This window comes from Chelonoidis abingdonii, chromosome 16 (assembly GCF_003597395.2).
Source record: "Chelonoidis abingdonii isolate Lonesome George chromosome 16, CheloAbing_2.0, whole genome shotgun sequence".
NCBI lineage: Eukaryota > Metazoa > Chordata > Testudines > Testudinidae > Chelonoidis > Chelonoidis abingdonii.
The window spans coordinates 20386176-20398547 of record NC_133784.1 but is presented as its reverse complement, the minus strand read 5'-3'; the positions used below and the strand labels follow the sequence as shown (position 1 = coordinate 20398547).

At 47.6% G+C, this 12372-nt stretch overlaps 1 long non-coding RNA gene across 1 annotated transcript; it reads left to right on the top strand.

Annotated features, from left to right (window-relative positions):
• Positions 1 to 888: 888 nt before the first annotated feature.
• On the top strand, positions 889 to 1372 carry LOC142047838 (uncharacterized). Its single transcript, XR_012657103.1, has 2 exons — positions 889 to 965; positions 1286 to 1372. It is a non-coding gene; the product is annotated as an uncharacterized LOC142047838 (long non-coding RNA).
• Positions 1373 to 12372: the final 11000 nt, after the last annotated feature.

The following is a 12372-nucleotide window of genomic DNA, read 5'->3' as shown; positions in this document are numbered from 1 at the left end:
GGACCATGGAGAATATACATACCGTATCTGACTCCACTTGATCCATCCCTGCTGCGTGCAGTGGCTCGCATGACAAGCGGAAGCTTTGAAGTTAATCTTGTAACAGCAAGCAGCCAAAAATACAGCCCCTCTCTGCAACCATTGCAAGCGCTCCTCGTCTTTGGGTTTCAGATTGCAGGTGGAGGTTGATGATCTAGACCCAGAATAAGCCAGTTCTCCTACAGAGATTAGTGAAATTTTGTAACTCCCCAGCCTAAGCTCAGAGCTGCTCTGTCAATGGCATGTAGCCCATCTGCGGCTGCTGCCAGCAAATATCTCCAATAGCTGGAGATGGGACACTAGATGAGGAGGCTCTGGGTTACTACAGAGAATTCTTTCCCAGGTGTCTGGCTGCTGGGTCTTGCCCACTGTAATGGAGTCAGCGGGGCAATGCTCTGGAACTACTCCATACAAAGCCAGTCAGGACTCTGGGGGAGCCTCCTCTCTCTGAGCATACTGTCTCCAGAGGAAGAAGCTTCCACAGCTTCCACCGTCCTGGGTCTGACCTCAAAGCATTCAGCATCCCCTTCCACACCCGTTAGTTTTTATTATTTATTTCAGGACCCTACTTCCAAAAGACTGCGGGAAGCCAACAGAAGTCTCCCAAGATTCCCTCAGTATAGCCCATCTATCAGAGCTTATCTAAAATAATCACAGAGACCACAACTTAAACAATCGATTCTTTATTAACTAGGGAATTAGGAATAGGATAGGCAAGAAGGGAATGGGGAGGCAGGATTAATACCGAACAGATTTTATAACCAGTCACTCTTTCACACAGGAATTACTAAAGGGTAAATGATGGCTGCTCTCTATACCGTGTCCAGATGCTGCTGCTGCTGAGACCAGGATTTGATGAATGACTCACTGGACCACGATTCCCTCTGGAACAGTGACCACACCAGAAAATGACGATGAAGAATCAGGTAAGAGGTCTAACTAACTTCCCAACCTAACCTCTTTGCGACATCCTGTCTGAGTAAGAGCCCTAGCCACTTGAGATAGAAACCCTGTGGATGGAAGTATGCTTCTCTTAAAACAATAAACCCCAACAATAAATCAGATCTTTTCCCATTCAATTAGTGTTGAGCTATTACTTAGATGGATAACTGGTGTCTGATCTCTTCCCTTCTCTCTGAGGTAAGAGCAGAGGAAGAAGAACCCCTTCCTGCTCTTTCCCAACCTATATAATCCCTTCCGTTGCCTAACAACAACCCACTAGATTTCCCGCCTTTTCTCTCCTAAGGGAACAAGAAGGCTGTCTAACATGGTGGACTACTTGGACTTTACAAACCAAAATGGCAGACAATAAACAAAACCATATTAAACACCATTACCAAGTATCAGGTCATAATTTGATTTGGGTGGAACTCACACACCGTGCGCTTCCTGCTGCGAGTGCACCCAGCAGGCGCTCCTGGGGAAGCCAGAGGGCGTTGCAACCCAACTCCAGCGTCAGACGTGACTCTCAGCCAGCCAGTAAAACAGAAGGTTTAGAACTCAGTGTAGGACAGAACTTGTTATCACAGAAATCAGTGTCTTTCAGCCAAGTCCATCTTGGGGGGGAGGGGAGCCCACAGCCAGGGCTCTAACCCTCCCCTGGTACCCGCAGCCAGATGAGACTGACGTGTTTCCAGCTGCCTGGCCCCTGCCCTGCCCTGCCCATTGCTCCTCCTCCGGCCTTTGTCTCACTGCCTGGGCAAAGAGTCACCTGATCGCATCCCGCTCCTGGGTCTCAGGTTACAAAGGGGTAGTCATAGCATCTGTGCAGGCAGCTGGAGCAATCCCCGCAAAAGTCAAACACCCTTATTCCCACCACCTAGATGACCTCCTGAGGTCCCTTCCAACCCTGATATTCTATGATTCTATGATACTTCCCCACCCCCTGGGCCAGCCTACAACATTTTGGCACCTGAGACGGGGAGCTCAAATGACATCCCCACGCCCCCTCGCTTCAGCCAAAACTTTGAAAGGTCTCAATTCTGCCTTCTTCCTGTTCTTCTCCTCTAATGGTACTGCTCTGCTACTTACCCCTATAAAGGAGAATTAACAACTTAAAATGCCTTGTTCAAAAATTTTAAGTAACACTTAACTTTCAAACGCCTTAACAGCAAATGTAACTTTTCTTGTCTGCATAATAAACACTGGCATTTTTATGTGTTTGAATAATCAAAGTGGTGCTTTCTAGGTTGCAAAGATTTGAACTGCTTCCTGAAGGTCCACAGTCTGGGCCAGCTCATGTGCTATTGAGATGATTGCAAGGTCGACCAGCCTCTCTTGTGTCATTATAGAGAGTAGATGTGTTTTTATTAACTTCAGCTTGGAGAAGCTGCGTTCTCCACTGGCAACTGTTACAAGAAGTGTTAGAAGTATGCACACAGCAACAAAAACATTTAGAAAGAGGGTGGTCATCTTATTTGTGTACATATATTCCAGAATGCCCTTTGGAGTTGATTCTGCTGAAATGTATCTTGAAAGGGCTTTCAGTTCATCACCTAAATCACTTGCATCAATATCGCACGTCGTCGTGTGTCAACACTGTCTCCTGCATTGCTGGTGTAGGACTTCTTCAGGTATAGTGAGGAGTTTTGGAATATCATACACCATCCTAAATATACTGCTGTGTTCCTTGACAGGGTGGAGGGATAGTTCAGTGGTTTGAGCATTGGCCTGCTAAACCCAGGGTTGTGAGTTCAATCCTTGAGAGGACCATGTTGGGGATTAGTCCTGCTTTGAGCAGGGGCTATGGACTAGATGATTTCCTGAGGTCCCTTGCAACTCACGGGACCTTGAGCTGCATGAAACATTCTTCAACTGACTGCACAATCTAGCACCTGGTTAAATAATTCAACTTTGAATTGTTGTTTGGGGTCTCTTACAGGATTATCCCATGCCTCATAATCAAAATGCCTTCTTCTTTAGTGACTCTTATATTCTTGAATGGGTGGGAAAATAGCTTCAGTGTGAAGTTCCTCTGCCAACTTCTGTGCACTCTTCAGAACATTTTGAAATCCCTCATCTGACCAGTAAGACTGTAGATATGACTTTGCTTTGTCCAGTTGTTCCATTGCTCCAGATATATCAAGTTCAACACCTTGGAGTCTCTTGCTTTCAACATTTATTTCAAACAGTATGTCATGCCACAACATTAACCCACACAGAAATCTGAAGTTATGTATGTTTCTGGTGATTCCATTTCTCTCTGCCACTGTTCTCCCACGAACAGTTCCTGGCATAGTATTATCCTCCATAATGGCAACTATGGCATCATCTATCTTCCCAGTTTGGTGTTTGATAGACTTTATCGCCTCCAGTCGACTTTCCCATCGTGTGGCACTCAGCAGTTTCAGTGTCAAAGAGGATGTTCCCAGATGTTGCTTCAAAATTTGCCATTGATGAGCTGATGCAGAGAAAAATACATAGATGCTTTGAGTTACATTAAAAAATTCAGCAGCCTCACTGAAAGCTGATGCTGCATCACTGACCACCAAGTTCAAGGAATGAGAACTGCATGGGACAAAAAAAACCTCTAGGGTTTAATTCTCGGATCCATGTCTGCACTCCTCTGTTCTTTCCTCTCATGTTGCCACCATTATCGTAACTCTGACCTCTCCTGTCAGCTATCGCAATTCCCGTATCTTCCAGTTTTTTAAAAAGCACATTTGTCATACCAGCTCCTGTAGTATCATCAATGTCAATACATTCTAGGAAATGCTTTCTGACAGTCACCATTGCAGGGACATTTTCACTAGGTTCTGTTGTTGTTACAAAACGCACCATTAAAGTCATTTGTTCCATATGGCTGACGTCAGGTATGCAGTCCAGAATAACAGAGTAATATCTTGCTGACTTCAGATCTGCCACAATCTTCTATTTGAATTTTGTTGACAGTAACTGTGTCATAAATGTAGAGGGAAGGGTAACCACCTTTCTGTATACAGTACTATAATATCCCTCCTGGCCAGTGGCACAAAATCCTTTTACCTGTAAAGGGTTAAGAACCTCAGGTAACCTAGCTGGCACCTGACCAAGAGGACCAATAAGGGGACAAAATACTTTCAAATCTGGGGAGGGGGAAAAAGCTTTGTTTTGTCTGTTCTTTGTCTGTCTGTTCTGTGTGCTTGCTGGAGACAGATCAAGAAAGCAAGCACTCCAACTCCATTAGTATTAGTAAGTACCAGCGTAGGAAAGTTTACTTTTATTTTGGCTTGTGATTTCCTTTGTCTAGGAGGGAGATTTATACCTGGTTTTGTAACTTTAAGGTTTTGCCTAGAGGGGAGATCCTCTGTGTTCTTGAGTCTTTTGTTATTCTGTAAAGTACTTACCATCCCGATTTTACAGAGGTGATTCTTTTACCTTTTCTTTAATTAAAATTATTCTTTTAAGAACCTGGTTGCTTTTTCATTGTTTTAAGATCCAAGGGTTTGGGTCTGTGTTCACCTGTACCAATTGGTGAGGATATTATTCTCAAGCCTGCCCAGGAAAAGGGGTGTAGGGTCTTGGGGGAATATTTGGGGAAGGTAGAGCTCCAAGTGGCCCTCCCTAAATGTTGTTTAAATCACTTGGTGGTGGCAGCGTTACCTAATCCAAGATACAAGGAAGGATTTGTGCCTTGGGGAGTTTTTAATCTAAACTGGTAGAAATAAGATTAGGGAGTCTTCAGGTGGGACCCCACGTCTGTACCCTAAAGTTCAGAGTGGGGAGGGAACCCTGACAAAGTGTATGATCTCATTTTGAATTGTTTTTCCAAGATAGTGGCGTGTGTACATTTCTTGGGTAGTGACTCTTCTTAGATGCTCCTGGAGTACAGCATCAAACTCCATTAGCTCCACAATTTTAAGGAAGTTTCCATTGTTTGGCACATACAGCTGATCTGAAGTGCCACGCAGTGCTAGGTTTTGGGTAGTAAGCATTCTCACAATGGCAATGAGCCTTTTCAGAACATTTTGCCAGTAAAGAGACTCTGATACACTCTTGATGCTGATCATCTATGCTGGCCTTTAACCTTAGTCTCATCTCAAGCTCTTTCCACCTATGGAATGCTCTCTGATGATTTGGTGTCTTTTCATGGCATGCCAGATTTCTAGCCAGATTTTTCCTGCCCTTTTTTCCTGTAGAACCCAATGTGGCTGGAACACTAGCCTGGAAGAGTTTGCAACAAAAACAGTATGCAGCATTCTGGGTTTTTTAGTACATAAGTCATGGCCTCTCCACTTTCTTACCATTGAGGATTCACACCAGTTATGCATTGGATGGAAACTTCTATTTTCATTGTCTTTGGGGAACATGAAGTTTTTCACTTGCTGTGGCCCATGCAGTACAACGAAGTCCCTCAGGCTACTGCTCAAGTGGGTCCACAGTCCTGGATCATCTAGACTTAAGGAACTATACTCAGCAGCAGCTGTTTCTTGCGCCTCCACCACATTCTTCTGACTACACGTCTTCAGGAATGGTGCATGGTTTACATCCATTTTGAGTGGAGGTAATGGCTACACTTTGGAACATGTGCTGCGCGGGAGTTACAGCTTGTGTCGGTATCAGCTGTTAGAAACACACGCGGTGTGTGCCACAAACGACAAGCTACCAGCGCTGCAGTGTGGACACATTTGCAGCATTGCAGCCGCTGTATGGGAGTGTGGCATTGTGGGCAGCATCCAGCGTCAAGGGCCGCAACATCTTTTCAAAAAGAGGGGGGGGGGAGTGTGACAGGGAGCCTCTGGGGAGACAGAGAGAGCGGATTTTGTGGAGTAGACACCTGTGACAGCTCCCTGCTCTAGCTTCAAGCGGGGGTGGTGGATGAGCAGGAGCATCGGGGAGACAGAGAGAGCGATTTTGGAGGCAACCTGTGAGCTCCCTGCGTTGCAAATTCTGGCCATTCCCCCACCCTCTCTCAATCACTCTAAATGTAAAAAGGCTTCAGAACCAGATAAGTCAGCTTCTCCAAAGGGACTTCCTCTCCCCCGCCGTGTGTTGTCCTCAAGCAAACACTGTGAACATCTCAAAGCCTTGGCTCGTCGCTGGAGCAAAGAGCAGCTGTTTTGGTAGCTCCGGGAGTAACTCGTGGTTGTTTGTAGATCAGAAGTTCTGGGTATACCTCTTAATACCCTGGAGGCCAATACACGCTGGTGAGTGTCCCACCTGATGAAAGTCAAAGCGCTGCATCACCACTGCTGGATTGTGCCTACACCCGAGCAGACAGAGTTACAGCCAGCGCTGCAGCCAGGGAGTTGCAGCGCTGGCTGAGCTTTGTAAGTGTGGACACCGAGTAAGTTGCAGCGCTGTAACCCCCTCACCAGCGCTGCAACTTGCAAGTGTAGCCAAGCCCAGAGATATGGATGCTGCAGTACCTGCCAGGTCACATGCACTTCACTCTAACTGGAAGATCAGGCATCTCCTCACCACTCACATCCTCACTGGGGCCGGAAGGCTCACTATGAACATTTGTGTCTATGTATCTCAGGAGAGCTCCATCCTGCTTAGGTAGAAAAGCTTCCTTTGCCTCTTTTTTTTTCTGAATGCTGCCCCAGAGGGGCGTTTTCTTCTTACTCATGACTGCTGTTCTGTGCCAGCTATAGTGGCTCTCAACACTCAATAGAAGGGGATAAATAAGCAGGCTGGTAGCAGGGCCTGAGTGAGGGAAGATATCAGCGTCTTAAGGGCCTGACTGGCTCCTACTGCTTCAGTTGGCTGCCTGTTCTCCTCAAGTGGGTTCAGGGAAGCAGCAGGAAACAGGGAACTCCCTGAGAAGCTGATGTTAATCAGGCCAGGCTCCTGGGGGTGCCAGAGAGGTATATAAGAGGCTCCTCCTCCTCTCTCTCCCTGCAGCTCCTGTTGCTTTCTATTATTCCCTCTCACCTTTTCTCCTGCCTGCCTGTTATGTCTCTTGTGCCCTCTTTCCTCCATCACAGCACTCCACTATCTCTGTGCATCTAGAGCAGAGAGAATACATGTGCACCAGCATCAGACACAATTTTCTACATTCTGAGTCCTAGTGGTGCCCCTCCATGCCCCCCAGTCTGGGACCTTAGGCGGCTGCCTCAGTTCAGGGCTGCCTGGGGGGAGGGCAAGTGGGGAAATTTGTCCCAGGCCCCGAAGGGGCCCCTGTGAGAGTTTTTCGGGGCCCCTGGAGCGGGGTCCTTCAATGGCTCCGAGGGCCCTGGAAAACTCTCGTGGGGCCCCGGCCCCCAGAGTTTCTTCTGCTCCGGATCTTCGGCAGCAATTCGGCAGCGGGGGTCCTTCCGCCCCGGGACCCACTGCTGAAGTGCTGGGTCTTCGGTGGCAATTCCCCGCTGCCAAAGACCCCAGGACCCCTGAATCCTCTGGGCAGCCCTGCCTCAGTTCACCTCATGATAAGGCCAGCCCTGCCTCCCTTCGCCCGGGGGAAATCCCCTGGTGGCCGCATTTGAGAACGGTGATTTAGTCCCTGCAGCAACATTAGCTGGGTGCAGAACTCTGAAGCCAGGCAGCACTTTCACTCTGAGCAGAGGCTGGCACATGGGGACGACTCTCCCCCCTCAGCTCTCATGCTCATTGGCAGGGAGGGTGAAGTTTGTCCTGTCCTGTCCTGTTCACAGCAACTCCATGGCACTGTGGGGGAATCAGAGCAGTGGCCCTGGCAGAGACAGGGTAGATCAGGGACAGTCTGTCCAGCTGGGGGCTGTAAGATTAGCAGCCCCTGGTAGCCTCTCTGGCCAGCTCCGTGTGTGGGCGTGTGCCAGGAATCACACATGCACACCCTGGACATACTAACACACACACACACTCCCCTTGGACAGGCACCCGGAGGGACCTGCGCAAACACACGCATAAAGGAGCCTTCAGCATGACCTTCGCTTCCGTTCTTAGTGGAAAAAAACTGACTCTGCCTCCTGGAAATAGCATGGCCAAAAAAACCACCAAATCAGCCCCATAGACAGACGTCCTTTCTTCTGCACAAGGACAGTCAGGGCAGCTCCAGAGTGCCAGGCTGGGCTGCCAGCCTGCAAGTTCTGCTCAGGCTGACTCCAGCGCCGCCGGCTGGAGCCTGCTCTATCATTGCAGCACTTGCCAGCAAGTCAAAGGGCTGATGCCCTGCCCACCCACCTAGCCCCTGCCAGCCAGGCTAGCCTCCCTGCCTGATCTCTGTCTGCCTGGAGACAAGTGTCACCTTCAGCTGCTCCATGGTGCTGCCCTGTGGCCAGTGGTAGATCCTGGGGAAGGTGCTTTGATTTAAATGGCTCCTGTGCTGGAGAAATGTTCCTGGAACCTGGACTCCTCTATCCACAGAGCAGGTACAGCATGGGCTGTGGCAGGACTGGCTTCCCCATATCACACATTGTTGTGGCTCTGCCCCCCTCGGAAGGACCTCAGTGGGCAGAGAAGGGAGATTGGTCTCTGTGGCACATTCAGTCCTCGACCCATCAGCTGATGCTGCTAGCACGGGGTCCAGTTAGTGCCAGCGTGGGCACCTGTCCACTAGGAACTGGAGTAGGACGGTGTAACCCATTTCCTAGAGACCTCTGGGCAGACATCAGTCACTGCTGAGCTAGGAAGGCCATGTAACTTGAATCCCTGAGCCAGCCAGGCCCTTGCACACAGAGCAATAGTGAACAAGACTTAGGTAGTGGTGACACATGGAGCTGCCTTGGGATCACAGCTGGGGCTGCTGGTATCAGAGAACTTGCCCCTGAGTCCCAGCCCATGGGGCTTGCTGGTTGCCATCCCAGCACCCATCCCAAGGAAGCAGGTGGGCTCAGTGATGAGGTACTGGAGAAGCAACAAGTGCCAGAGGAGGGGCCAGGAGGTGGCGAGGGTGTAGGGGAGCTGCTGTACAGGGAGACTTTGGCAAACCAGTAAAGTGCCTGAATCCACTATGGCTTATTGTTAAAGACAGCCTAGTCAGCAAGCTGTTAAAAGCAAGTCTCTTGACTATGGCAGGAGGGGAGGTGGGATTCAGGGTGCAACCGAAAGGGCAGCTTGACCCCGCTTCCTTCCTGATAAGAACTGTGCTAAAATTTGCTGATACATGCGTTTTCAAAGAGTAGGATATGCCCCAGGAATATCTACTGAGGTCTCAAGGCTGCAAGTTCTGGAAAAACCCGCACCTGGTTAATCAATAATCAGAAGGAACCTCTTGCTTGAAACTGCTTACTTAACAAGGTTTCTTTAATTACTAATGTATAAATAAGGGGAAAAAGCTTGAGACAGGTGGGACTCGTTTCAGGACTGGCCTCTCCCTCTGGATGCATCTTGTGTTCCCCAGCGGCAGACAGGCTGCTGCTGTATCACTCGAAAGCCANACAGCTCCTCTTTCCTGAGGAATGGCACTGCAGAAGCCTCAACCTATGGCTGATTCCCGACTGGCTGGACTTCCCAGGGAGGTCAGAGGCAGCTGGCTGTAAGATAATGTAGCCAGGAGGATGCTCTTTCTTTTCCAGAGACTGTCCCTGCATCTGCCAATTACCTATTGCATCTGTTACAAAACCCAAGAACTAAGTCATAAGGAAACGAATAGTTAAGACTGTCATAAATCTACATAGCCAGGGTAGAAATGCATTAATTTTAATAGAAAGAAGTGCATGTTTCATCATGGCAGCCTCAACTCCTCACGAGCAACTGCAAAATATAAACACACACAACGGCTTTCTGCAAAAGAAACAAATTATGTACACAAACGCGCAGACACACTCATTAATGATATATGGGTTAACCTTAAATGTGTGTCCACATACATTCAAGTTGATAAATTATAGACTTTCCTATTATTACATAGAAAACAAATGTTCCCAAGCAATAGCAGTTCGAAGTACTTTACCAAACAAATTTACGGTCAGATGAATAACATTACATTAAAATCATTTTAAAATACTAATTTTAAAACAAATATAAAAATAATGCAAAAAAACCCATTGGATCAGAGTTAAGGTTCTTGTGTTGTAATGGAATGTGCATTTTTTCTGTTTGATAAGGCTATTCTTATTATGCAAGCAGGGTAAGATTTTTTATTCCTTTAAGTACTAATTTCCTGCCATTTAAGGGCCTGGGTTTTGCAAAAAATAGTTCATCAATTTCAGTGTTGTCACTTAGCAAGCATAACTGTTTGTTTTTTTCCCCAATTGTTTTTGTTTCTAGAATACCAGTGAAGGCTGAGCACTTTGTCTGATAGAGATCAACGCACTGATCTATGCCCATAAATGAGGGACAGGGATGTGCTAAGTATAGTTTCAGGTAAGTTATTTTCAATATCAATCTTTGAAAGCTGAATTAAAAAGAGTGAAACAATGGACCTCTTACATCTCTGGATGCTGTTTTTGTGTTCTCACCATAACTTCCACGTGTATGATGAGTGGTACAGCTTTCCATTCACATTATTTCTATGAATAAATTGTGCCGCTGGCCTTGAGCACTGAGCTCTAAGGTTCGCCTTCTTAACTTGTCCAGACTTCTTACTTCAAGGATGTGGTGGCTCAAGTTATTAAGCTGAACATAAGACTGTGATGGAGGTATGCATACAACACTGGACGTGGGCACTTGAAGAGGACAATACCCAATGTCCATGTCCATTGGGAGTTGGGATGAAGCATGAGTGATGAAAATGGTTTCTGTAGATAATGTATTTGGTAACTCGTCTCCTTGGCTTTTGGTTAGAACAAAGAAACGTGCTTCCCATAAAGGAGGAAGGGTTTTGGCCAATGAAGATGGGGCCAATAGTCCTTGAGCTGGGTGGGCCACATACGGCTTCAAGCTAGGAGAGGAGTTTTCTTTCACACAAGGTTTTCAGCTTATTTTGTAGCTCGAGCTTACAGCACAGCAAAGCTTTCCCCTAAAGCACTTGACTCTCCCTGGAGTTTGGACCTACCCTTTATTTTCATGGTTTTCTCTCTCCCTCTAGTTCTGGAAGATGCCAGTGCATTGTTTTCATCAGACAGTGGGATTCAGTCACAAATACAGCCAGATGAGGAAAGTCAGTGCAGGCACCTGGAACAAAAACTGAACTCTGAAGAATGAAAATTTGCGGGAGACAGTCCCAGCACAAGGGAATGGAAACAGGAGACTGCAGTCACCCTTCCCAAACAGTGACCTGCCAAGGACATGACATTGGCTGATCTACCCCAGAGCACCCTGGAGGGTAGCCTGTGCCCCAGAGGTAGACCTGTCACACTGCTCAAGTGCACTGCAGAACACAAGTGCTCAACTTGGCCATTCGGAGGGGCAAACTGACTTCCAGCAATGTAGCGCTGCAGGGTCTGCACTGAGTTATGAGGTTCCTGCAGAAGCACAAGACCACACAGAGGTTCTGTGCTTTTCCACTGGCCCCTGAACACCTGCAGCTCTGCACATACCTCCCTGGTGCACAGGGGGTCTGCAAGTAAATTCAGCCACTGTCTGGGCTCTATTAACTGAGGCAACGCAGAGGCACCCACACCGCACTACTGCTCATGTCCAGCAGTGGACAAGACTGATGACACCTGTACGACGAGACTTTGGCAAACCAGTAAAGTGCCTGAAACCACTATGGCTTATTGTTAAAGACAGCCTAGTTGGCAAGCTGTTAAAAGCAAGTCTCAGCTTGACCAAGGCAGGAGGGGAGGGGGATTTAGGGTGCCACTGAAAGGGCACCTTGACCCCGCGTCCTTCCTGATAAGAATTGGGTTAAAAGTTGCTGATACATGTGTTTTCAAAGAGTAGGATATGCCCCAGGAATGTCTACTGAGGACTCAAGGCTGCAAGTTCTGGAAAAACCCACACCTGGTTAATCAATAATCAGAAGGAACCTCTTGCTTGAAACTGCTTACTTAACAAGGTTTCTTTAATTACTAATGTATAAATAAGGGGAAAAAGCTTGAGACAGGTGGGACTCGTTTCAGGACTGGCCTCTCCCTCTGGATGCATCTTGTGTTCCCCAGCGGCAGACAGGCTGCTGCTGTATCACTCGAAAGCCACACTCAGCTTTGGTAATTATCAAGGGTTGGGAGTGTTTTACTAACTTGTTGCGGACGTGTGTAAGTGCTTGAGACTAAGTAAAGTTTAGCTTTAAGTGAAAGCACTCTTGTGTTGTCCTATTTGTGCCAGCCATCTATCGGTCGGACGGCCGCATCTCCCCTGATTTATTTCCTGACACCTCCTGACACAGAGTAAAGCTACCAAGAACTTTGGGTTGAAAGAACCCTGGGTGATACTGCAGGGAGCAGGACACTTACAGATACACAGAAGATGCATGGATATCATGCTGATGGAGGCTCTGCATAGATGGGTGGATGGGGACAGTGACAGAGACTTGGTTGGAGGTCATTAAGAAAGGGGGCAGGTTCTCTTTGGGTGCCTTGGCAGCCATCACTCATGTGGCTCAGGCGG